The sequence below is a fragment of the Elephas maximus genome, chromosome X (genome assembly GCF_024166365.1).
Source record: "Elephas maximus indicus isolate mEleMax1 chromosome X, mEleMax1 primary haplotype, whole genome shotgun sequence".
NCBI classification, from domain to species: Eukaryota; Metazoa; Chordata; class Mammalia; order Proboscidea; family Elephantidae; genus Elephas; species Elephas maximus.
In genome coordinates, this window is record NC_064846.1 from 84,489,439 (window position 1) to 84,516,375 (window position 26,937).

Sequence of the window (26,937 nt, forward strand, 5' to 3'; positions counted from 1 at the left end):
CTTCTTTTTCAGTAATGCTTTACTTATCCGGGGCTTCTTTCTCTTCCATATGAAGTTGTTGATTTGTTTCTCCATCACTTTAAAAAATGTCATTGGAATTTGGATCGGAAGTGCGTTGTATGTATAGATGGCTTTTGGTAGAATAGACATTTTTACTATGTTAAGTCTTCCTATCCATGAGCAAGGTATGTTTTTCCACTTAAGTAGGTCCTTTTTAGTTTCTTGTAGTAGTACTTTGTAGTTTTCTTTATATAGGTCTTTTACATCTTTGGTAAGATTTATTCCTAAGTATTTTATCTTCTTGGGGGCTACTGTGAATGGCATTGATTTGGTTATTTCCTCTTCGGTGTTCTTTTTGTTGATGTAGAGGAATCCAAGTGATTTTTGTATTTTTATCTTGTAACCTGAGACTCTGCCAAACTCTTTTATTAGTTTCAGCAGTTTTCTGGAGGATTCCTTAGGGTTTTCTGTGTATAAGATCATGTCATCTGCAAATAGAGGTAATTTTACTTCCTCCTTGCCAATCCGGATGCCCTTTATTTCTTTGTCTAGCCTAATTGCTCTGGCTAGGACCTCCAGCACAATGTTGAATAAGAGCGGTGATAAAGGGCATCCTTGTCTGGTTCCCGTTCTCACGGGAAATACTTTCAGGCTCTCTCCATTTAGAACGATGTTGGCTGTTGGCTTTGTATAAAAAAAAAAAGTTGAGGAATTTTCCTTCAATTCCTATTTTGGTGAGAGTTTTTATCATGAATGTGGTTGGACTTTGTCAAATGCCTTTTCTGCATCAATTGATAAGATCACGTGGTTTTTGTCTTGTTTTATTTATATGGTGGATTACATTAATGGTTTTTCTGATATTAAATCAACCTTGCATACCTGGTATAAATCCCACTTGGTCGTGATGGATTATTTTTTTGATATGTTGTTGAATTCTATTGGCTATAATTTTGTTGAGGATTTTTGCATCTATGTTCATGAGGGATATAGGTCTGTAATTTTCTTTTTTTGTGGTGTCTTCACCTGGTTTTGGTATCAGGGAGATGGTGGCTTCATAGAATGAGTTAGGTAGTATTCTGTCATTTTCTATGCTTTGAAATACCTTTAGTAGTAGTGGTGTTAACTCTTCTCTGAAAGTTTGGTAGAACTCTGCAGTACAGCCATCCGGGCCAGGGCTTTTTTTTGTTGTTGGGAGGTTTTTGATTACTTTATCAATCTCTTTTTTTGTTATGGGTCAATTTAGTTGTTCTACTTCTGATTGTGTTAGTTTAGGTAGGTAGTGTTTTTCTAGGAATTCATCCATTTCTTCTAGGTTTGCAAATTTGTTAGAGTACAATTTTTCATATTAATCTGATATGATTCTTTTAATTTCAGTTGGGTCTGTTGTGATATGGCCCATCTCGTCTCTTATTTGCGTTATTTGTTTCCTTTCCTGTATTTCTTTAGTCAGTCTGGCCAATGGTTTATCAATTTTGTTAATTTTTTCAAAGAACCAGCTTTTGGCTTTGTTAATTCTTTCAATTGTTTTTCTGTTCTCTATTTCATTTAGTTTGGCTCTAATTTTTATTATTTGTTTTCTTCTGGTGCCTGATGGATTCTTTTGTTGCTCACTTTCTATTTGTTCAACTTATAGGGACAGTTCTTTGATTTTGGCTCTTTCTTCTTTTTGTATGTGTGCATTTATCTATATAAATTGACCTCTGAGCACTGCTTTTGCTGTGTCCCAGAGGTTTTGACAGGAAGTGTTTTCATTCTCGTTGCATTCTAGGAATTTCTTTATTCCCTCCTTAATGTCTTCTATAACCCAGTCTTTTTTGAGCAGGGTATTGTTCAGTTTCCAAGTGTTTGATTTCTTTTCCCTGATTTCTCTGTTACTGATTTCCACTTTTATGGCCTATGGTCTGAGAAGATGCTTTGTAATATTTCGATGTTTTGGTTCTGCAAAGGTTTGTTTTATGACCTAATATGTGATCTATTCTAGAGAATGTTCCATTACGCACTAGAAAAAATGTATTTTTTGCATCTGTGGGGTGGAGTGTTCTGTATAAGTCTATGAGGTCAAGTTGGTTGATTGTAGCAATTAGGTCTTCTGTGCTTCTATTGAGCTTCTTACTGGAAGTCCTGTCCTTCTCCAAAAGTGGCGTGTTGAATTCTCCTACTGTAATTGTGGAGGTGTCTATCCGTTTGTTTAATGTATCTTGCAGCCCTGTCATTGGGTGCATAAATATTTATTATGGTTCTATCTTCCTGGACAATTGTCTCTTTAGTCATTATGTAGTGTCCTTCTTTACCCTTTGTGGTGGATTTAACTTTAAAGTCTATTTTGCCAGAAATTAATATTGCTACTCCTGCTTTTTTTTGATTGTTGTTTGCTTGATATATATTTTTCCATCCTTTGAGTTTTAGTTTGTTTGTGTCTCTAAGTCTGAGGTGTGTCTCTTGTAGGCAGCATATAGATGGATCGTGTTTCTTTATCCAGTCTGAGACTCTCTGTCTCTTTATTGGTGCATTTAGTCCATTTACTTTCAGTGTAATTAAAAATAAGAATGTGTTTAGTGCTGTCATTTTGATGTCTTTTTGTGTGTGTTGTTGACAATTTCATTTTTCCACTTACTTTTTTGTGCTGAGTCGTTTTTCTTTGTAAATTGTGTGTTCCTCATTTTCATAGTAGTCAAATTTATGTTTGCTGTGTTGTTATATTTTTCTTGGTTTTTATTTTGAGTTATGGAATTGTTAGACCTCTTTGTGGTTACCTTAATATTTGCCCTTATTTTTCTAAGTAAAAACCTAACTTGTATTGTCCTATTTCGCCTTGTTTTCCTCTCCATATGGCAGTTCTAGGCCTCCTGCATTTAGTCCCTCTTTTTGATTATTGTGATCTTTCACATATGGATTTCAATGATTCCCTGTTTTGAGCATTTTTTTTCTTTTTAAAATTAATCTTAATTTTTTTGTGTGATTTCCCTATTTGAGTTGATATCAGGATGTTCTGTTCTGTGTCTTTGTGTTGTGTTGTTATCTGATGTTATTGATTTTCTGACCAATTTCCTTTAGTATTTCTTGTAGCTTAAAAAAAAAAAATTTTTTTTTTGGTTTGGTTTTGCAAATTTTCTAAGCTTGTGTTTATCTGTAAATGTTTTAATTTCGCCTTCATATTTGAGAGAGAGTTTTGATGGATATATGATCCTTGGCTGGCAGTTTTTCTCCTTCAGTGCTCTATATATGTCATCCCATTGCCTTCTTGACTGCATGGTTTCTGTTGTGTAGGCTGAGCTTATTCTTATTGATTCTCCTTTATAGGAGACCTTTTTTTTTATCCCTGGCTGCTTTTAAAATTTTCTCTTTATCTTTGGCTTTGGCAATTTTGATGAAAATATGTCTTGGTGATTTTATTTTTGGATCAATCTTATATGGGGTTTGATGAGCATCTTGTATAGATATCCTTTTATCTTTCATGATGTCAGGGAAGTTTTCTGCCAACAGATATTCAACTATTCTCTCTGTGTTTTCTGTTATCCCTCCTTGTTCTGGAACTCCAATCACACGCAAGTTATTCTTCTTGATAGAGTCCCACATGATTCGTAGGGTTTCTTCTTTTTTTTTAATTCTTTTATCTGATTTTTCTTCAGCTATATTGGTGTCAATTCCCTTGTCCTCCAGATCCCTCACCCTGCATTCCAGTTGCTAGAGTCTGCTCCTCTTACTTCCTATTGAGTTGTCTAATTCTATAATTTTACTGTTAATCTTTTGGATTTCTGAATGCTGTCTCTCCATTGATTCTTGTAGCTTATTAATTTTTCCACTATGTCCTTGAATAATCTTTTTGAGTTCTTCAACTGCTTTATCAGTGTGTTCCTTTGCTTTTTGTGTAGATTGCCTTATTTCATTTTTGAGGTCATCCCTGATGTCTTGAAGCATTATGTAATTTAGTTTTTTATATTGTGCATCTGGCAATTCCAGGATTGAGTCTTCATTTGGGAAAGAATTTGATTCTTTAGTTTGGGTAGTTGTAGAAGCAATCATGGTCTGCTTCTTTATGTGGTTTGATATCAACTGTTGTCTCTGAGCCATCTATCAGATATGCAATGATTTATTTTATATTTGCTCACTGAGTCTTATCTTGTTTTGTTTTCTTTCAATATACGTAGATTGGCTACTAGATTGGACTGTCTTGATTGTTGTCGGCTTTGAATCACTTATGTCCTCTTACCAGCAGGTTTGGGCCGGTACCAGAAATATAAGCCAAAGAGCTCATTCACTATTCTTGTGTAGAATCTGATTTTGGGTCATCAAGTGTGTGGGGTAAACTGTCACCTATTCGCTTAGAGGAGTAGTGGTGACAGTTGTGTGCACCAGATTCTAGTAGCAGCAGGGGGTAACATTTTGGGGGGGCAGGATGTTGACAGGCTTCCCCCAAGTGGCAGTGAGGTCGGTGTGTCTCTATTCCTAAAGCACTTTGGTGGGTGGGCTGTGCAGCTGTACCTTAGGCACCCAATGTATGTACCTCTACAGATTGGTAGATGTCACTATCCTCAGACCCTTATGGCAGGAGGTTAGGTGGCTTGGGTGGAGCTTCAGCCTTCAGTTGCCCATTGTGGGTCAGTGAGGGCTCTGTTGAATATGCAGAGATATCAAACCTGGGAAACTTGTCTTTCCAGTAATCAGCTAAAACAATTACAGTCAGGTCACTATCAGAATTGCCTTTGCATTATAATAGCCACCTTGTTCCCTGTAGGGATGAAAGCCCAAGACTGTGGATCACAAATACTTGGCTGGTTCTGGTTCTGTATTTTTAGTCCAATTTCGGGAAGTCAGGGAGAGATTTTTGGTCCCTGGGTTTTTTGTAGCTTCTTCTCTCAGGCCAGGAGAATGGGTTTCGGAAAAGACAAAACAAAGAAAGAAAGAAAGAAGAAAATGTCGAGCATTTCACTCTCTGGCCCAGGAAATTCCAATGTTAATGAAGCCACCTGGGAAGGGGAGGGGAGGGATCAGATAGATAGGAGAGAGTACACCCAGGAATATAGACAAAGCTACTTATCTTGCTTGGGATGACTGTTTTACCTGAGATTCCTGAGGGGCTTGTCGACTGTGTGCGCTGGCTGGGTAGAGATTGCCCCTGAGGGTCAGGCTCATGTCCTGAGCTTGTTCTGTCCCAGAAGCCGTGGTTAGTTCCTCTGCTCCCAGTCCAAAGCCCAGCGCCAAGGTTCCCTGTCTGGGATGCTGCACTCCAGGCTCCAAAACCAGTTGCTGCCTCCCAGTGACTTCTCGTCCTGTCAGCCGCATCACTGCGCTGCCTGCATGCACTGGCTGGGCTTCCCCCAGGGTCATTTCAGGGGACTAGGGCTGCACCCCGTGTTTGCGCCATCTTAGGATGCCGTGCTCAGCTCCCCTGCGCCCAGTCCAAAGCCCAGTGCCAAGGTTTTCTGACTGGGATGCTGGCTCCAGGCTCCGAAAACAGTCGCTGCTTCCCCATGGTTGTTCTTTCTCTCATTAGCCCTGTCAGTGTGCAGCCTGCTTGCACTGACTGAGTCTCTACGGAGGTTACCCCAGTGGGCTAGGGGTTAGGGCTGTGTCCCGTGCCTGCCCTGCCTCAGCAAGCTGCAATCAGCCCCGCCACTCGGTACCAGGGAACCGTGGGGGCTCAAGGCTGTGGGGTGGGTCGTGGGTTCCAGAAGCGGTCGCTGGTTCAGGGCGCAGCTTTTCGCTCACCCGTCACTCAGGTCAACTCTTTAGATCTGTGTTTGATGGTCAGGGTTCATAGATTGTCATGTATGTGATCAATTCACTTGTTTTTCCAAGTCTTTGTTGCAAGAGGGATCCGAGTTAGCATCTGCCTAGTCAGCCATCCTGGCCCTGCCTCCAGTATTTTATTTTTTTAGGGCTATTAAAAATGGTATTTTTTTCAATAGCTACGTACCAGGTACCAGGGTATGTATTAATTTGCTCAAGCAATGAAACCATATCTTGAACACCAGCAGCAGTTGAAGTCACCACCTGGTTAAGTTTTCAATAGCCCACTGTCTTTTTCCAAGATCCATCTTTTTTTTTGTACAGGCCAAATGGGTGAGTTGAATGGGCTTGTGGTGGGAATCAACCCCTTGCTTCCTTCAAGTCCTTGATGGTGGCAGTAATCTCTGCAATCCCTCCACAAATGCAGTATTGCTTTTGGTTTATTATTTTCCTAGATAGGGGAAGTTCTGACAGCTTACACTTGGCTTTTCCTACCATAATAGCCCTTACTAAACTTGTCAGGGATCCAACATGGGAGTTCTGACAGATGCTGAGTATACCCGCTCCAATTATGCATTCTGGAACTGGGGTAATCACTGCAGGATGTGTTCATGAGCCCACTGCACCTACTGTGAGGCAGACATGAGCTAAGAATCCATTAATAATCTGACCTTATATGGCCCTAATTGGAGTGGTGGGCCACAGTGACCTTTTGGGCTTCCTGGAATTAGTGTCAGTTCAGAGCCTGTGTTCAGTAATCCCCAAAGGGTCTGATTATTTCCTTTTCTCCAATGAACTGTCATTCTCGTAAAAGGCCAAGATCCCTTTAGGGAAGGCTGGGAGAAAGATTAACAGTATAAATTTTGGCAGTGTTAAAAAAAAAATCCTTACCATTATGTTGATTTCAACTCATAGTGGCTTAATAGGACAGAGTAGAACTGCCCCAAAGTGTTTCCAAGGAGCAGCTGGTGGATTTGGACCTCCAACCTTTGGATTTAGCATACTTATTGCTTAACCATTAAGCTGCCAGGGCCCCATTTGACAGTGTAGTGGGGTCTTTTCTCAAAGGGACCTGCCCTCCCCCTCATTCAGGAAGCTGTGGGGCTGTGAACCGGCTGAAGTCAGGGAATTGACTGAGGGTCCATGAGTCTCTATTCTGGCAATTCAAATTAGACTGCCATTCACTTGACCTAGAATTCTTCTGCTTGTACAAGTAAATATTTAGTAGGTTTCTGATTTATTTCACTTCTCGGGACACCATGACTAAGTAGCCAGTGCATAAGTCCACAGGAGTCAGACTATTCTGATTACTGCTTTTCTGCTGTCCATTATGGTAACCACACCCATCTTGTCTTTGTGGATTAAGTAAGTGCCTCCCACTTGGCCCCTACTACCAGGGGAACCAATCAGCCCCATTTTAATTCCATTAAAAAACCCATTGTCATCGACTCAATTTTGACTCATAGCAACCCTATAGGACAGAGTAGAACTGCCTCATAGACATTCCAAGGAGCCCCTGGTGGATTTGAACTGCTGACCTTTTTGTTAGCAGCCAAAGCTCTAACTATGCCACCAGGGTTTCTCCTTTGTAGTTCAGTGTCTGAATTTAGTTAGGGCATTTCCCATTGTCAAATCTGACTTACATAAAACAGCAATCACAGCAGTCTTCAGGTACACTGGGACTCCCTTCACAGATTTGTTCCTCAGTGTTGTGGTAAAATGTGTGTCCTCTGGGCACACTATGGGTGGGTCTTTTTGTCCAACCTGATAAATCCACTCTGACATGCCAATTTCCCTAAGCCTTTGGACACCTTCTTCTATAGTATACCAAGCCAGGTGTGGTAATTCAACTTGATTTAGTGTAGGCCACTGCTTAATCCATGCTTCAGTGAACCAAGCAATTAACTATCAGATCCTTGTCTAACCTCTTGATCTGAAACTTTGAATGAAGACTCTGTGTTTAGTGGGCACATATCAATAAATTGAGAATAATCCAACTTTATGTTCCTTGCACTCACACCCTTAATAGACATTGTCCCACACCTTTAATAGACATTCCCACGCATATTCCTCAGGTTTTGTTTCCATATATTAGAAAAGACAAGCAGTTCTTTTGAAGTGTAGGGTACCTCCTCCTGGGTCATATTTTGTAATTCACCTCTTGGAGCTGAATAGGACTTAAGTCTAGTTACATGCCTAGAAGACAAAATGGGTGGAAAGAGTAGGTCATAGGGACATTCAACAATGTCTTGTAAAGCATCTGCCTCAGGCAATGCCCCAGGCAACATCCCATTTCCTGCCCTAGGCAATATCTCAGAAAAACTTCAGGCACAGCTGTATTAGCCTCATCAGGTGGGCATGGAAGGGATAATGGTTTTATTGGGGAGGGTGGCTTAGGCTACAAAGATGGCATAATCTCTTCAGATGGGAGTAAGAGGACTAGTTCTGTTGGCAGGAATTACTCAATGGAATTTAGTGGCCCAATGTCCCCATTTTCCTGATTATCTTCCCATGTGGCCCCATCTCAAGTTTTAGGATACTATTTCTTTTCAGTCAATGCCTCCACTTTACCTTCAGACACCATTCATGGTTGGGAATTCACTGACTCTGTAATTCAACCACTCTTATGATTAGACTCTGGGTCTGGTTTTGGAAATATCAGCTCTGTTAGTTTAAGAAATAAGCCTTTCTTTCAGACAAGTGGCAACTTTCAGATCTTTTGTGTTGCTTGAGCTATGACTCTGAAGCCCTGAGCTCATGTCTTTCTTTTTCTCACCAATTTGTCTAGCAAAAGTAGGACCAACCAACCAGCTTCCTTATACTTCTCATTCTGACAAAATTGTAGAAAAGTATCAAATATGCAATCACTCAGAGCTTTGCCTATCACAAATATTTGACCCATTGGTGGTGATATTTTGTGTATTTCTATCGTCACCTCAAAACATGGATTAGCAGTACTCTCTTTACTTCTGGAGGCAGAGTCATCAATGCCTTTAAGACTAGCCAGACTTGAGAAAGAATTCAGAAAACTAATCCTTATGATTTTGTTCCTCTAGAACCACTGTTGGTTACACTGGTTTCTCTAGAGGAGCAAAGCCAGTGAAATGTGTATTTATAAGCATAGAGAAAGAGAGATATCATGCTTGGAAAAGTAGACAGTCAGTAAAAAAGAAGAAGACCCTCAACAAGATGGATTGACACAGTGGCTACAACAATGGGCTCTAGCATAACAACAATTGTGAGGATGGAGCAGGACCAGGCGGCATTTTGTTCTGTTGTACATAGTGTTGCTATGAGCTGGAACCCACTTGACAGCACCTAACAACAGCGACAGAGAGATTTAATACAAGGAATTGGCTCATGCAATTGTGGAGGCTGATAAGTCCCAAATTCAAGGATCACGTGTCAGGCTGGAGGCTTCTCCTGACTCACTTGTTCGCAGGGTCTGATGAACCCAAAAACAGCAGGTCAGAAGTAGGCTGCTGGCTCACGGGGTTGTTGGAGCTGGTGAATCCAAAAATATGCAGGTCAGGGGGCAAGATGCTGGCTCACTTCCCAAGAACCAGAGGTCAGATGATGATGAGTCGGATGCTTGATCCAGAGCAACTGTGAGTCTTGCCAGGACATCCATTTATATAGTGGAGGCAGGCCACTGTCCCAAGGAAACTCCCCTTTCAACTGATTGGCGGATCATAGCAGATCTTCTCATGGCAATGATTACATTATATTACGTTATGGAAGAGTAATCAGTCTAATCTGCCAAACTGCTGAGAATCATAGCCTAGCCACATCGACACATAACATTAACCATCATACATTCTACTTTCCTATTTTTTTTATTCAAAGTAGAAGGTTGAATAGGGAGAAGCTCCCCATGTGAATCTGATGCACAACCTGGTTTAGGTTATATCATCTTGGAGCTATACCAACATTCAATACATACCTAACCTTTACTGCATACTTCTTAGAACTTAACTATATCAGAGATGTTCACACTTGAGTTAAAAAAGAAAAGGACATGTAGTTTGAAGGATAAATGAGGAAAGGGTAGGAAGATGCAGGAAAATTGACACTAATGAGGCGAGAATGGGTGGTAGAGTAGAAGAATTACTGTTGGTGGTTATAAAAAAGTACACATAACCAGGAAGTCACGTGTCAGTAGATTGAAACATATTAAGTAGACACATGATACAAAAAAATAAAGAAAGAGTTTACGAAGAAAATATTTTAAGACGCGCCAGCTTAGGCAGCAGCGGGACAAGCCAGACAGGGATGGTTTTAGCCTCAAAGATCTGGGATTAGAAAATGATGATATTAATTATAATTATTAATTATTTAAATATTGCAATTGAAAAAGCTATCACTTACTAAACACCTACTATGTACTAAGGGCCAGACAAAATACTACATAAGTATTTTTTCTTTTATTTCTCAAAACCCAGTGAAATAAGTATTATTATTATTCTTATTTTATAGGAGAAGAAAATGAGTCTCATAGATTTTATGTGGCTTGCCAGTATTAACACAACTCCAATATTGGGCAGCAAGATTTATGAACCTAAGCCTTTCTAGTTCCAAAGCTCTTAAACCTTCTAGCACTCAATCAATATAGAACCAAATTTACAGCGTATGACTTGATTTTAAGACAGCCAGCTCCTGACTTAAAGAATCTTAGATTCCCCACCCCATCTTCACTAGAGGAAGAAATGGAACAGGGATGTCTGGGCAAGGGTTAAGTGGCTCCAGATAGGAAGGTTAGAGGGCCCTGTGAACAGGAAGACAAAGAGGTCATTAAACAATCAAGCAATTTGCACATTCAAATTAAATTGAATTGTTATAATAGTAAAAGGCAGGGCATCTTTCCCTTGAATTAATCAGGAAGAAAATACTTACTGTAGTGCTATCATCTACAGTGCCTGTATAACCTACAACTAGGAGTAAAATAAGACTCCACATCCTGAAGCCTACAAAAATAAGTGAGAAACTTGCTCTGGTAGATAACTATTTCATTAAAAAAGTAGAATTTATTACTTTTATTTTATTATAAAAATAATTCATGCTTGACACAGATTATTTGGAAATATTCAGAAAAACAATAAGATGAAAATAAAAATCACCTTAATCCCATTATCTAGACATATAACCCTTGGTAACATTCTGATGCATGTCCTTCCAATCTTTTTTGTTCATTTAATGAGCATGAATGCATCCTCTTTCTATGAGACATCGCAGTTCTCTGAAAATACGTGGTTGTGAGGTCTGAGTACCATCATGAAGGCCCTAAAACCCTTGCCTGCCAGTCCCATTCACCCCCAAAACCAGTCTTTGTCTAATAGTGATAATAAAAATCACTTTCTACAAAGTGGTTGAGCTATCAAAGCCTGGCCCTACTTACAGATCTCATCAGCAGTGCCTATGAACTTTGAGAATTAGAATATCAAGGTAACTTTTATCACGATCCAATTTCAAAAATGTATTCTGATAGTTTGTGAAGCTATTGTTGAAATAGATATAAAGAATTCCTTCAGCCACCTCAGGACTATAAAAGAGGCTTTTCCTTTAGCTTACCAAATCCTAATGGAATTCTGTAAAGATTGTTTTCAATTAAAGCTCCTGAATGAAAATATATCTTTACAAAAAATCAGCAAATTCTATACAAAAGATGAAAGAGCCTCAAGGAAAATTACTTGTAGAATTTAGTCAAATTCCATTAGCTAGTTATGAATAGATATTATATTATTGACCAAGTTGGATCAACACAAGAAATGTGAACGAACAAGCTTACCACAGTATCACACCAATTTTGGAAAAATTAAAACTTCTAGCAGTGTTAAAGAACAAAGTCCATTATGATGTAACACCAAGACAAATTGGGAAATTCTGATGTCACATCTGCAGAAGATTCAGAGTGGTGGAAAAGCCTTAAGAAAGAAAACAAAAATATATATATATTTTAAAGTTTTTGTAGTATTTTAGTCTTTACAAACACTTTTATGCACATAATTTAGTCCTCAGTAGTTTTTATTTATTGTAATTTTAGGAACACTAAATCTTACAGAAATTAAATGGATCATTCAAAGGTAGTTAGAAGCTGAACTCAGGTCAATCTAACTACAAAGTCTTGGCTGTGAACCACTACACTGTCTTGCCCCCAGATTACTTTAAATTAGTGATATCTAAATTTTTTTTTAATATTTTAACCACTGATAATCCTTTTCATTGCTTCATTTTCCCCCATAGATCCTTATCCTGAAATATTTTGCTTATAAAAAAGTTGCATTCATTTTCTGATCTAAGGCATACCCACCAGGTTCAAAGAATTCTAGTAAAAAGTCAAACAAAAAGGTTAATTTAGCCTGTGTGATTTCATGAACGTTAAATATGATTCATCCATTGGGCTATTTGATAAATAGAAAAAAAATTAAACTTAAGGAACCCCATTGCTATTACATATAGAGACTATTGTTTGAGAGTGAATGATTACTCTGTGATTTTGAAGGCACTTTATGATTATAATATTTGATGATATTTATAGAATAGAGAGGTTTCACAATTTACACAAGGTCACATAGCTAGTGAAGCTAGAAAACAATTTACTTCTCTTTGACTGCAAACAATTTCTGCTATACTAAGATTATGCCATGTGATGGTCACAGATGAGACAGTGATCAAACTGAGAAACTCATAGTCCTCCTGGATTTTCAGTCTCTACTAAATTATTAGAAGGTCTTTGCAGAGAAAACCAGCATAACTCCAAGCTCAATATTTTGCAGAATTCACTCATTTAAACTGGAACCATTAACGGTATTGTCAGAGGGGCTTTTTACCATAGACGGGACTAAGAATATGTGGATATCAGAAAAGTAGAAGAAGCAGGCAGAGTATAAAGGAAAGGGAAAATTTAATCTTTTTAGTCTGATACTTGGTTTTATTATGTTTTTCATTATGACTGAAACCACCAGTTCATTTAATATTTTAATTTTTAAATGGATAGGTGCTAGACCTAATAACTTCTACTAAAAAGATGACTATGAATAAGAAAAAAAAAATAAGAGTATGCTGTAAATACAACTTCTGTGTCCAGGTGAATCCAGGAAATAGTCATCAACGCACAGGGTTCCCACCAAGTTTTATGTCTGAGTGGCCAAATAAGAGTCCAGGTAATTATACTGTTCTCCCATCTTATGTTAAATGTCTTAACTAGGGCAAATTCTTAATAATCCATTATTTTAATGTTATTTTTCTTTTTTCATCCCAATGGTAATGGGATTCATATATATGCATCAGTAAAAAATCTGTTGCCATCAAGTAAATTCCAACTCATAGCAGCCCTACAGGACAGAGTAGAACTACCCCATAGAGTTTCCAAAGAGCACCTGGTGGATTCGAACTGTCGACCTTTTGGTTAGCAGCCATAGTTCTTAACCACTACGCCACTAGTGTTTCCATATGTATGCACATAAACACCTAATGTATATAACACATTTACCAGGTGTTTTGGTTTCTTTTGGCATTGACTACCCTTACCATTACATTTAAAAAAAATAATTGTATTTATTGTGTTGTTGTTAAGAATATACACAGCAAAACATACAATTCAACAGTTTCTACATGTACAGTTCAGTGACATTGATTACATTCTTTGAGTTTTGCAACCACTCTCACCCTCATTTTCTGAGTTGTTCCTCCCTTATTAACACAAACTCACTGCCCTCTAAGATTCCTATCTGATTTTTCAAGTTGCTGTTGTCAATTTGATCCCATATGGATAGTTCTCAAAAGTATATAATGTTCGACGCAGACATTTTTTACTAGTTAAGTTAAACTATTGCTTGGTTTTAAGAAGACTTCAACCTAAAGGCCCTTCAACAGATGAATGGATAAACAAAATATGGTACATACATAAACAGTGGAATACTACTCGGCCCACAGGAGAAATGAAGTCTTTTTTTTTTAATAAAAGTTTTTATTTTTTTGTCATAATCCAATTCTAATCTCTGTTACTGTAAATTGGAAAATTTTATTTTCTACTGCATTAAATTTACAAAAAGTTCTCCCACATCACATCAAAGCATTCCTCATATTTTATTTCCAATGCTCAGACACTTAACGAATGAAATCATTTTAATGAGTCTCTTTTGATTAAAAAAAATTAGCTCTTTCAAATACATTGTCCAAAATTTCTGTGTGTCAAAAAAGATTTATCCTACAGTTACCTACACAGACGTGGTCAAAGTGTTCCCAGTTCAGTATGAATGGATGTTCTCTTGAATACAAACTGAATGTTAGGGAAACACTGGTCACCATTATCCAGCGACCCACCTGGAGAAGTTCTTCATTAAAATTCTTCCTCTGCCTGTTTGCTGTGGGACTGCTAGGGCTGCTGCAACCGCTCATTGGTATCAGAAACAGTATGCTCTCCATGGACCTTATTATCTCTTGTGCGGATGTTCACAATGCCACTGGCTTTCTGTTTTCTCACCAACAACTAGAATGAAGTTATATTGTGCCAACTGGGCATTTCTGATCTTAGTCAAGGTACAGCCTGGATCCGGATCAACATCCGCAGTGAATTTAGCATGATGGAGTTTTTGCCGTATCTTTTGGACCTAGCCATCACACGTAGGTCCCACAGGAACTACTATTGCATGGTGAGGAGACAGCCAGAAGGGCCGTTTGCCTCCATCGTTTTCAGTGAGAATAGCAATCATTCTTTCCACTGATTCCAAGATGGCTCCATGAACAATCAGTGGTCTTTTCTTATCACCACCATCATGGCTTACAAAAGTCAGGTTAAATCTGATGGGCATCTGAAAATCCAGCTGGATTGTTGCACACTGGTGGTATAGACCAATTGCACCTTTAATTTGTATGTCGATCTTTGAACCATAGAAAGCTCCATCTCCAGGGTTTAACGTCCACTTTTCACCAAATTAATTCCAGGTTATTTCGCAGTTGTTTCTCAGCTTAATTCTGTACTTCGATATCTCCAAGGAATTTTTCTGGGCAAGTAGAAAGGTTCAGTTTAAAAGAAAATCCAAATACACTACACACTGTACATAGAAAATCCATACAACCTTTTATTTCATCCTCAGTCTGCTCCATGGCACAGAATATGTGAGCATCACCCTGCTGAAATCTTTGCACAGGGATGAGTGCTGTGAGTGCTCCTGAAATCTCATTCCTATGATGTACCCCCAAATCAGCTACTCACAGAGGCAACTCTCTCCAGCATCTTGGCTGATGATCAAACATAATGCAGTGTTCTGGACAGTTCATGGGTTTCAGAGCATGTAGCTTCTTCTCCACCTCAAAGGAAAACATTTTCTCACTGTAGTGCTGCCAGTTTCCGAGGTCATCCCGAGTTGGCTGTTGTAGATGTTTGGGGTGACCACCTCCTTTAATCCTCATTTCCTATATTCACTCCTCATAAACTCGGTAAGTATATTATAAATGTAGGCTCCCTTTGGCAGGAAAAAGCAACTTCCAGGGCTGAGTTCATGGAAGAAATATAGCTCTTGGTCCCTCCCAATTTTCCTATGATCTCGGTTTTTAGCTTCCCTTTAGAACTTCTCCCACTCTTTCAACATTTTAGGATCTGGGAATGAAGTGCCATAAATTCTCTGGAACGTTTCCATATCTGCTTTGTTTCCCAATATGTGGAGGAATTTTGTGCATTTTTAAAGTTTTAATTTTACCAGTGCGTCTGACATGAAGACCCGGCAGGGATCTATCAAAAGGCCACACCTATAGACTGTGGTAATTGGAGTATTCACTTTTTCATTCAACGTCCAGCATTTGAATTTGTTATACTTAAACATTTCCAGTGAAGTTTCTTTCTTAACTTCCAATCTTTCAAAAGTTTGTTTTTCTTTAATGATTTTCTTACATAAAGCTTCCAAAGAAGAAAAATCATTGCTGGACACACCTCCTTTTTCAAGGTGTATCGACGGCACTGGCTTTGGCTTGGCTTATGTCATAATAGAATCCCTCTATGGGTGGACCATAACAAGAACATCCACCACAGACTCTTTCTATAGCTTCACCCATTATGTGAGCACTTGAGTGCTAATATATTGCTTGAGCTTCTTCATCCTCAAACTTGAAAAGCCCCAAGGTATATTCTTCTTCCAGAGGGTGGTCTAGGTCCCAAACAACTTTATTCATTTTAGTAGTAAGTGTTGTCAGTTTTCCAAGATTCCGTATCAACCTGTTTGCCATCAGGTAGAGTGACTTTAGTTGGCTTGCTGTCTTTTTCTGCCAGAATGGAATCACGCTCTGCTTTTAGTTTATTACGCATCTCAAGAAGTGTGTTAATATATTCAGGCTAAGGATTCAACTCTGCTCTACCTACATCCCCAGATCCTTCGTTATTCTTCTTCTTCCCTTCTTCTTTTCAGTTCTTCTCCTCAGCACCTACCGGCTTCTCTTCACCTCCCATCTTTCCGGCAGGATTTCTGGATTTCTCCTCAGATATCAGGGAGGCACAAATGGAACATGGAACCCAAAAGGGGTGGACATGGAATACTCAAGAAATATAGTCTCGATAAAAAAAAAAAAAAATTTTTTTTTTAGTCTTGATACATGCTACAATATAGATGGAGCTTGAAGACATGCTGAGTGACATAAGTCAATCACAAAAAGACAAATATTTTACGGCATCAGTTATATAGACAAGAAAAAAACATATACAGAGACCAAAGTTTTTTAGTGGTTACCAAGGGTGGGAGGGAGTGGGAAAGTGGGGTTATTGCTATGGAGCAATAACTGCATTGATTAACGGTAGGATTGCACAGCCAACTATCATATGTGCAGTCCATAAGTTGTATACCTGTAAAAATTGGCAAAAGTTGTGTGACAAAAATATTTACAACTCAAAAAAAAAAAAAAGAGTAGCTGCTGAGGCTGCTCATATACAACGAAACAAATTACAGGATTTTGTTCTTTGGTTTGGATGTTTAGGGTCATGGTTTCATGGGATATCACAGTTAATTGGCCTCATAATGTGTTTGAGTTTCTGTTCTACCTCCTAGTTTATTGTGTAGTTCGTGGGGTCTTATCATTACTTTTATAAGGATCGATATAGAATTAATTTCATAACCTGGGGAGGAAAGGTGAAGGGTTACATGAATACTAATTAGCAAGTGAGCAAAAATTCGTAATAATTATCTTAGTAGACAAAATAGCTGTTAACAAATAAGAAGATGAGGGATATAAGTGTCATAACTGAAAGAAAGAGACGGGAAAATGTGCTAATCGGTCATGTTCAAGTACCTCAGACTGCTCTTCACCATCAGGATTTCTTTTAGACATTTAATAATTTTAACTAGGTAGAAATTTGTCTATATATACTAAAGAAAATTTAGAAACGTAAATTCTGTACAATGGAGCAATGTTTTCCTCTTAGGTCATTCAAATTCCTCCTTCAGGGTTTTTTCAATATCTACATGCGATCATCATTATTATTTACTTAACATATAGTAAAAAGTTCTTAAACCATTCTATAAGTCTCATTTCTATTAATAAGATCTTCAAGTAAATCTCCACAGCAAATATTGAGCATTATACAACATACCCTTAGAAGTCAAGTAATTCACACATTCCTGAAGTGTGATACAATATGTTGTTGTTGCCATTAGTTATAGTAAAGTCGATTCTGATTCATGTGATACAGCATAGTGAATATTAATTTGGGGATTAGGAATGACCATGTGACTATGTGTTTTCAACAAATATTAGAGAACTGTCTCACTTTTGCAATTACCTCCAGCATTTAAAATACAACCTCTCAGGACTCTGTGGATCTGAAATGGCTATAATAAATCCTCCACTTTCTTATAGCCCTGGATCTTATTTAATGTACAATTTTAACAAGCTACATTTTGCCAAAGCTAAGTAGCAAATCAGAAGAGGAGATTAAGGGATTGTAGGCAGGCATGGTAAATGCAAGAGAAGCTCTTGATATTATAGGAAGTATAAAATTCTTGATATTATGAGAAGTATTTGGGAATACCCAAACCCAGTGCCGTTGAGTCGATTCCGACTCATAATGACCTTATATAAATTCAAGAATTTCAGGGTCCATCAAGGAAGATACTGGCAGGAGCACACAACAAGCTTTATTGGGCAGTGCTTGGATATTGTTGTATGAGAGGAAAGGTGTCCCCCAGGAAGCGAATTTCTGGAGACAGCAGTGCAAGGTCACCATCCAGAAGAGGAATAGGGCAAAGAACCTCCCAGAGAAGGAGAAATCAGAGAGTGGGTTTCTCTGTCCAGGCGATGTGGCACAGCAACAAGGTGAGGAGTCTATGGATCAGAGAGCTCCAAAGAGTAGCAGTGGTTTTGGGGTATTTTCTAGCTATAGGGTTTGTCTTATGCATGGTTAGCAGATGTTGGGTGTGATTTTGTGGTTTATTTAAAGTAAATAGGCCATGATTTCCAGCATTGCGTGGTTGTCCTCCATATTGTGATTGCAATTTTATGTTAGAGACGATTAGGTTGGGATAGTAACACCACCCTTAACCAGGTCACACCCCTGATCCAATATAAAGTGAGTTTCCCTGGGCTGTGGCCTGTATCACCCTTTATCTCTCAAAGGAAGCAAGCAGAGAGTGGGGGACCTCATACCACCAAGAAAGCAGCACTAGGAGCAGAGCACGTCCTTTGGACCGGGGTTCCTGTGCCTGAGAAGCTCCCTTGACCATGGGAAGATTGAGGACGAGGACCTTCTTCCAGAGAAGACAGAGAGAGGAAGCCTTACCCTGGAGCTGATGCCTTGAATTTGGACTTTTAGCCTACTTTACGGTGAGGAAATAATTTTTTCTTTTTTAAAACCATCCACTTGTGGTATTTCTGTTATGGCAGCACTAGATGACTAAGACAGACATCATGCTTGGTAAAGTAGAGGGTCAGTGAAAAACAGTTAGAGCCTCAACAAGATGGATTGATACAGTGGCTGCTACAATGGGCTCAAGCATGACAACGAATGTGAGGATGGAGCAGCACCAGGCAGTGTTTCGTTCTGCGATATATAGGGTCGCTATGAGTTGATGGCACTGGGTTTTTTTTTTTTTATGAGTGGGAACCTACTTGATGGCACCTAACAGCAACAACAACAATAAAATTGCACTAAGCCGCACAAACTTACCTTTTTAGGTACATAAGGAATACAGGCATCATAGGGAGCCTGGTGAGCCTGTAAGGAAATTAAATGACTTCCTCTACCACAATCATCCCATAGTCTTACCCCGGACAATATTTCCTGAACTTGGGTTTAACTCAGAATTTGAACAGATTTTTACTCAGCAGAAGAGCTCTCCAAGCACTTGCACCAAGAAAACACACTAGCCATAACTCCCCAACGCCACAAACAAGATCTTCCAGTGGATCCCTTGGTAGTATCTACCCTAGGATCACTAATTACTGGGACAGTAGGAACATTGTGTGTGCAGGACAACACTGAACAAAAGAAACACAGTCGAGTTTAAGGAGTTGTAGTTGTTAGGCACCATGGACTCGGTTTTGACTAATAGTGACCCTATGTGCAACAGAACTATACACTGCCCGGTCTTGCTCCATTCTCCCAATCGTTGCTATGTTTAAGACTATTATTGCAGCCACTGTGTCAATCCATCTTATTGAGGGTCTTTCTCTTTTTCCCTGACCCACTATTTTACCGAGCATGATGTCCTTCTCCAGTGACTGATCCCACCTGACAACATGCCCAAAGTATGTGAGACATAGTTTCGCCATCCTTGCTTCTAAGGAGCATTCTGGTTGTACTTCTTCCAAGGCAGATTTGTTCATTCTTTTGGCAGTCCATGTTATATTCAATATTCTTCTCCAACACCACAATTCAAAGGCCTCAATTCTCCTTCCATCTTCTTTGTTCATAGTCCAGCTTTCACATGCATTGGAGGCAATTGAAAACACCATGGCCAGGGTCAGGCACACCTTAGTCTTCAAGGTGACATCTTTGCTTTTCAACACTTTAAAGAGCTGCTTTGCAGCAGATTTGCCCAACACAATACGTCATTTGATTTTTGACTGCTGATTCCATGTGTGTTGATTGTGGATCCAAGTAAAATGAAATCCTTGACAACTTCAATCTTTTCTCCATTTATCATGATGTTGCTTATTGGTCCAGTTGTGAGGATTTTTGTTTTCTTTATGTTGAGGTGTAATCCATACTGAAGGCTGTGGTTTTTGATCTTCATCAGGAAAAGTTCTAGAATTCTCGTTCTTCACAATATTATCCATAATTTGTTATGATCCACACAGTCAAATGCCTTTGCACAGTCAATAAAACAAGGTAAACATCTTTGTGGTATACTCTGCTTTCGGCCAGACCCATCTGACATCAGAGATGATATCCCTGGTTCCACATCCTCTTCTGAATCCTGCTTGAATTTCTGGAAGTCCCCTGTCTATATACTGCTGTAGCCACTTTTGAATGATCTTCAGCAAAATTTTACTTGTGTGTGATATTAATGATATTGTTCGATAATTTCCACATTTGGTTAGATCACCTTTATTGTGAATAGGCATAAATATGGGTCTCTTCCAGTCAGTTGTTCAGGTAGCTGTCTTCCAAATTTCTTGGCATAGACAAGTGAGAGATTCCAGCCCTGCATCCGGTTGTTGAAACATCTCAATTGATATTCCGTTAATTCCTGGAGCCTTGTTTTTCATCTATGCCTTCAGTGCAGCTTGGATTTCTTTCTTCAGTACCACTGGTTCCTGATCACATGCTACCTCTTGGAATGGTTCAACGTCAACCAATTCTTTTTTGGTATAATAGCTCTGCGTATTCCTTCCATCTTCTTTTGATGCTTCCTACGTCAATTAATATTTTCCCCATAGAATCCTTCTCTATTGCAATTTGAGACTCGAATGTTTTCTTCAGTTCTTTCAGTTTGAGAAACGCCCAGCGTGTTCTTCGTTTTGTTTTTTCTATCTCCAACTCTTTGCACATGTAGTTATAATACTTTACTTTCTCTTCTCAAGCCACGCTATGGAATCTTCTGTTCATTTTCCTTTACTTCATCATTTCTTCCTTTTGCTTTTGCTACTTGACTTTCAAGAGCAAGTTTCAGAGTTTTCTGACATCCATTTTGGCCTTTTCTTTCTTTGTGTCTTTTTAATGACCTCTTACTTTCTTCATGTATGATGTCCTTGATGTCATTCCACAACTCATCTGGTTTTTGGTCATTAGTGTTCAAAGTCTCAAATCTATTCTAGAGCTGGTCTCTAAATTCAGGTGGAATATACTCAAGGTCTTACTTTGGCTCTCGTCGATTTGTTCTAATTTTCATCAGCTTCAACTTGAACTTGCATATGAGCAATTGATGATCTGCTCCCCAGTCGGCCCCTGGCCTTGTTCTGACTGATGATATTGAGCTTTTCCATCATCTCTTTCCACGGATGTAGTTGATTTGATTCCTGTGTATTCCATCTGATGAGGTTCACATGTATAGTTGCCATTTTTGTTGGTGAAAAAATGTATTTGCAATAAAGAAAATGTTTGTCTTGCAAAATTCTATTGTGTGATCTCTGGCATCATGTCTATCACCAAGGCCGTATTTTCCACCTACTGGTCCTTCTTGTTTCTAACTTTTACATTCCAATCACCAGTAATTATCAATGCATCCTGATCACATGTTTGATCAATTTCAAACTGCAGAGGCTGGTAAAAATCTTCAATTTCTTCATCTGCAGCCTTAGTGGTTGGTGCATAAATTTGAATAATAGTTGTATTAACTGGCCTTTCTTGTAAGTGTGTGGATATTATCCTATCACTGACAGTGTTGTACTTCATGACAGATCTTGAAATGTTCTTTTTGATGATGAAAGCAATGCCATTCCTCCTCAACCTGTCATTCCTGGCATAGTAGACCACATGATTATCTGATCCAAAATGGCCAATACCAGCCCATCTCAGCTCACTAATGCCTAGGATGTCAATGTTTATGCCTTCCATTTCATTTTTGAAAATTTCCAATTTTCCTAGATTCATACTTCGTACATTCCACGTTCTGATTATTAATGGATGTTGGCAGCTGTTTCTTCTCACGGGCATGCCCTATCAGCAAATGTAGGTCTCGAAAGCTTGACTCCCTTCTTGTCATTAAGGTCAACTCTACTTTGAGGATGCAGCTTTTCCCCAGTCATCTTTTGAATGTCTTCCAACCTAGGGGGCTCATCTTCCAGCACTATATCAGACAGTGTTCTGCTGCTATTCATAAGGTTTTCACTGGCTAATTCTTTTCAGAAGTAGACTGGCAAGTCCTTCTTTTTAGTCTGTCTTAGTGTAGAAGCTCAGCTGAAAGCTGTCCACCGTGAGTGACCCTGCTGGTATCTGAATACCTGCAGCATAGCTTCCAGTATCACAGCAAGAAGCAAGCCCCACGGTACAACAAACTGACACGTGGGGGAGTGCAATTCTAGGCGATGTTGATAAGAGCACATAATGTTATAGTCAATGAAGCTGGCATGTTATTCACTTTGTTTTCATCACCTGGGTAAACTAAATTCATTATGGCCTTATCCCACCATTGCCCACATATTAGCCTTTGCATATTGTTGTTGAATGTCAATAGTTAGGGAAATAGACTCATCTTTCTAAGTGAGGTTATGGAAAAGAATGACAGGGGATGCAGGAGGTTTTATGATTTGTGTATTAAAAATGAATTGACAGAGGCAAGCATGTCCAGCATGCCATCTTGTTTATTTTAGTGGGTAAGATTATATGCATGTCTGGTTTGGTGCTTAATTGTACACCTCTTTTCGTTTGGATTAGCGTGTACTGGTGATTGAGTTGATTGTTAGTAGTAAATAACATCGGTGAGATTCCATGTTGTTGTTGTTAGGTGCCACTGAGTCAATTCTAACTCATATCGACCCTATGTACAACAGAACGAAACACTTCCTGGTCCTGCACCATCCTTACAATTGTTGTTATGCTTAAGCCCATTGTTGCAGTCACTGGGTCAATCCATCTCGTTGAGGGTCTTCCTCTTTTTTGACAACCGTTTACTTTACCAAGCATGATGTCCTTCTCCAGGAACTGATTCCCCCTGACAACATGTCCAAGGTATGTGAGACATAGTCCTGCCATCCTTGCCTCCAAGGAGCATTTTGTTTGCACTTCTGAGGCAGATTTGTTCATTCTTTTGGCAGTCCATGGTATATTCAATATCTTCACCAACACCACAATTCAAAGGCAACAATTCTTCTTAGCTCTTTTTTATTCATCGTCCAGCTTTCACATGCATAGGAGACGATTGAAAACACCATGGCTTCGGGCATACATACCTTAGTCTTCAAGGTGACATCTTTGCTTTTCAATACTTTAAAGAGGTCTTTTGCAGCAGATTTGCCCAATACAATTTGTTTTTTGATTTTTTGACTGCTGCTTTCATCTGTGTTGATTGTGGATTCAAGTGAAATGAAATCCTTGACAACTTCAGTCTTTTCTCCGTTTATCATGATGTTGCTTATTGATCCAGTTGTGGGGATTTTTCTTTTGCTTATGTTGAGGCGTAATCCATTCTGAAGGCTGTGGTCTTTGATCTTCATCAGTAAGTGCTTCACATCCTCTTTACTTTCATCATGCAATGTTGTGTCATCTGCATAACGCAGGTTGTTAATGAGTCTTCCTGCAATCCTGATGCCATGTGTTTCTTCATACACTCCAGCTTCTCATATTGTTTGCTCAGCATAAAGATTGAATGGGTATGGCAAAAGTAAACAACGCTGATGCACACCTTTTCTGATTTTAAGTCACACAGTATCCCCTCGTTCTCTTCCAAAGACTGCCTCTTGATCTATGTAAAGGTTCCTCATGAGCACAATTAAGTGCTTTGGAATTTGTATTCTTCATAATATTATCCATAATTTGTTATGATCCACACAGTCAAATGCCTTTGCATAGTCAATAAAACACAGGTAAACATCTTTACGGTATACTCTACTTTCAACCTGGATCCATTCAATATCAGCAATGATATCTCTGGTTCCACGTCCTCCTCTGAATCTGGCTTAAATTTCTGGCAGTTCCCTGTCAGTACACTCCTGCTGCCACTTTCGAATGATCTTAAGCAAAATTTTACTTGTGTGTGATATTAATGACATTGTTCAATAATTTCCATATTCAGTTAGATCTGCTTTCTTGGGAGTATGCATAAATACGAATCTCTTCCAATCAGCTGGCCAGGTAGCTGTCTTCCAAGTTTCTTGGTGTGGAGGAGTGAACACTCCAGTCCTGCATCCATTTGTTGAAACATCTCAGTTGGTATTCTATCAGTTCCTGGAGCCTTCTTTTCACCAATGCCTGCAGTGCAGCTTGTACTTCTTCCTTCAGTACGTTCGTTCCTGATCATATGCTACCTCCTGAAATGGTTGAATGTGGACCAGTTCTTTTTGATATAGTGACTCTCTGTATGCCTTCCACTTCTTTTGATGCTTCCTGCTTTGTTTAATATTTTCCTGGTAGAATTCTTCAATATTACAACTTGAGACTTGAGTTTTTCCTTAGTTCTTTCAGCTTGAGAAATGTCAAGTGTATTCCTCCCTTTTGTTTTCCTACCTCTAGCTCTTTGCATATGTCATTATTATACTTTACTCTGTCTTCTCAAGCTGCTAGTTGAAATCTGTTCAGCTCTTTGACTTCATAGTTTCCTCTTTTCATGTTAGCTACTCAACATTCAAGAGCAAGTTTCAATGTCTCTTTTGACATCTATTTTCATTTTTTATTTCTTTCTTGTCTTTTTAAGGATCTCTTGCTTTTTCAAGGCCATATTTTCCAACTACCTATCCTTCTTCTTTGTTTACAACTTTTGCATTCCAATCACCAGTAATTATCAATGCATCCTGATTCCATGTTCAATCAATTTCAGACTGCAGAAGTTGGAATCTTCAATTTCCTCCCCTTCGTCCTTAGTAGTTGGTGTGTAAATTAGAATAATAGTCGTTGCCATAGATTGAATTATGTTCCCCCAAAAGTGTGTGCATCAGTTTGGCTGGTCGTGATTCCCAGGATTGTGTGATTTTCCTATAATTTGTAAATCCTGCCTCTATGATGTTAATGAGGGGGAATGGGTAGCAGTTGTGTTAGTGAGGCAGGACTAAATTTACAAGATTGGATTTAGGTTTGAAGCAATTGTTTTTGAGATATAAAAGAGAGAAGAGAGACGGGGGACCTCATACCAGCAAGAAAGCAGTGCCAGGAGTAGAGCGTATCCTTTGGACCCAGGGTACCTGAGTGGAGAAGCTCCTAGTCTGAGGGAAGATTGATGAGTAGACCGACAGAGAGAGAAAGCCTCCAGCTGGAGCTGATGCCCTAAATTTGGACTTTCAGCCTACTTTACTGTGAGGAAATAAACTTCTCTTTGTTAAAGCCATCTACTTGTGGTATTTCTGTTATAGCAGCTCTAGACTAAGACAGTCATATTACTGGTCTTCCTTGAAAGTGTATGAATACGATCCTATCATTGATAGCATTGTACTTCAGAACAGATCTTGAAATGTTCTTTTTGAGGATGAATGCAATGTCATTTTTCTTCAAGTTGTTATTCTCAGCGTAGGAGACCATATGATTGTCCAAATCAAAATGGCCAATATCAGTCCATTTCAGCTCACTAATGCCTAGGATATTGATGTTTATGTGTTCCATTTCATTTTTGACAATTTACAATTTTCCTAGATTCATACTTTGTACGTTTCATGTTCTGACTACTAAGGGATGTTTGCAGCTGTTTCTTCTCATTTTGAGTTGTGACACATCAGCAAATGAAAGTCCCAAAAGTTTAACTCCATCCAAGTTATTAAGGCCAACTCTACTTTGAGGACCCAGTTCTTCCCCTGCCGTCTTTTGAGTGCCTTCCAACTTGAGGGGTTCATCTCCTGGCGCTATATCAGACAATGTTCTGCTGCTATTCATAAAGGGAGGGGGTTGGGTACCATGGTTTCAGGGGACATCTAAGTCAATTGGCATAATAAAATCTATTAAGAAAACATTCTATACCCCACTTTGGAAAGCAGAATCTGGGGTCTTAAACGCTACCAAGAGGCCATCTAAGATGCATCAACTGGTCTCAACCCAACTGGATCAAAGGATAATGAAGAACACCGAAGTCACTTTGTAATTATGACCCCAAGAGACAGAAAGGGTCACAGAAACCAGAGACTACATCAGCCTGAGACCAGAAAAACTAGATGGTGCCCGGCTACAACTGATGACTGCCCTGACACGGAATACATCAGAGAACCCCTGAGAAAGCAGGAGAGCAGTGGGATGCAGATCTCAAATTCTCCTAAAAAGACCAGACTTCATGGTCTGACTGAGACCAGAGGGACCCGGGAGGTCATGGTCCCCAGACCTTCTGTTAGCCCAAGACTTGAACCATTCTTGAAGCCAACTCTTCAGACAGTGATTGCACTCGACTATGGGATAGAAAATGAAACTGGTGAGGAGTGAGCTTCTTGAATCAAGTAGTCATATGAGACTATGTGGGCAGCTTATCTCTGGAGGGGACATGAGAGGGCAGAGGGGGTCAGAAGCTGGCTGAATGGACACAAAAATACAGAGTGGAAGGAAAGAGTGTGCTGTCTCATTAGGGGGAGAGCTGCTAGGAGTATATAGCATATAGTGAGTGTAAATTTTTGTATTAAAGACTGGCTTGATTTGTAAACATTTGTGTAAAGCACAATAAAAAATAAAAAAATAGATACCAGTTGTATTAACCATATAGCTCATTTCTGTGATTGTTGATTGTGACATTGCTGTTTTTCAATGGAGGACCACTTGTTCCATGGTCTGTGTTATAGGGAGAGTGTTTCTACGGAATCTATTTGCATAGTTTTTCATAGCTTCATTGGTGGCCACTTGGGAGGTTATAGTTTGACTACACCAACAAATTTGCTCCCAGGTTAGTCTTATTCTAGATCTGAGGGCCTTTTCCTCTATTTCTGATAGTGTGCGATGAGACTGGTTTGTGGGGATTTGGTGGAAAAAAGTCCATAAAAAGTTAATAATGGGGAACAATAACACTGGCAGCACAGTTAAGTGCTCGACTGCTAACTGAAAGATTGACTGTTTAAATCCACCCAGCAGCAATGAGGCAGAAAGATCTGGTGATCTCCTTCTGAAAAGTTTATAGCCAAGAAAACCGTATAGGGCAGTTCTACTCTGTCAGTTTGTCGCACTGT

The 26,937-nt window shown here is 39.2% G+C and overlaps 1 pseudogene; it reads right to left on the reverse strand.

Annotated features, from left to right (window-relative positions):
- Positions 1–14,068: 14,068 nt before the first annotated feature.
- LOC126068740 (threonine--tRNA ligase 1, cytoplasmic-like) overlaps positions 14,069–26,937 on the reverse strand; it is a 40,520-nt pseudogene continuing 27,651 nt past the window's right edge.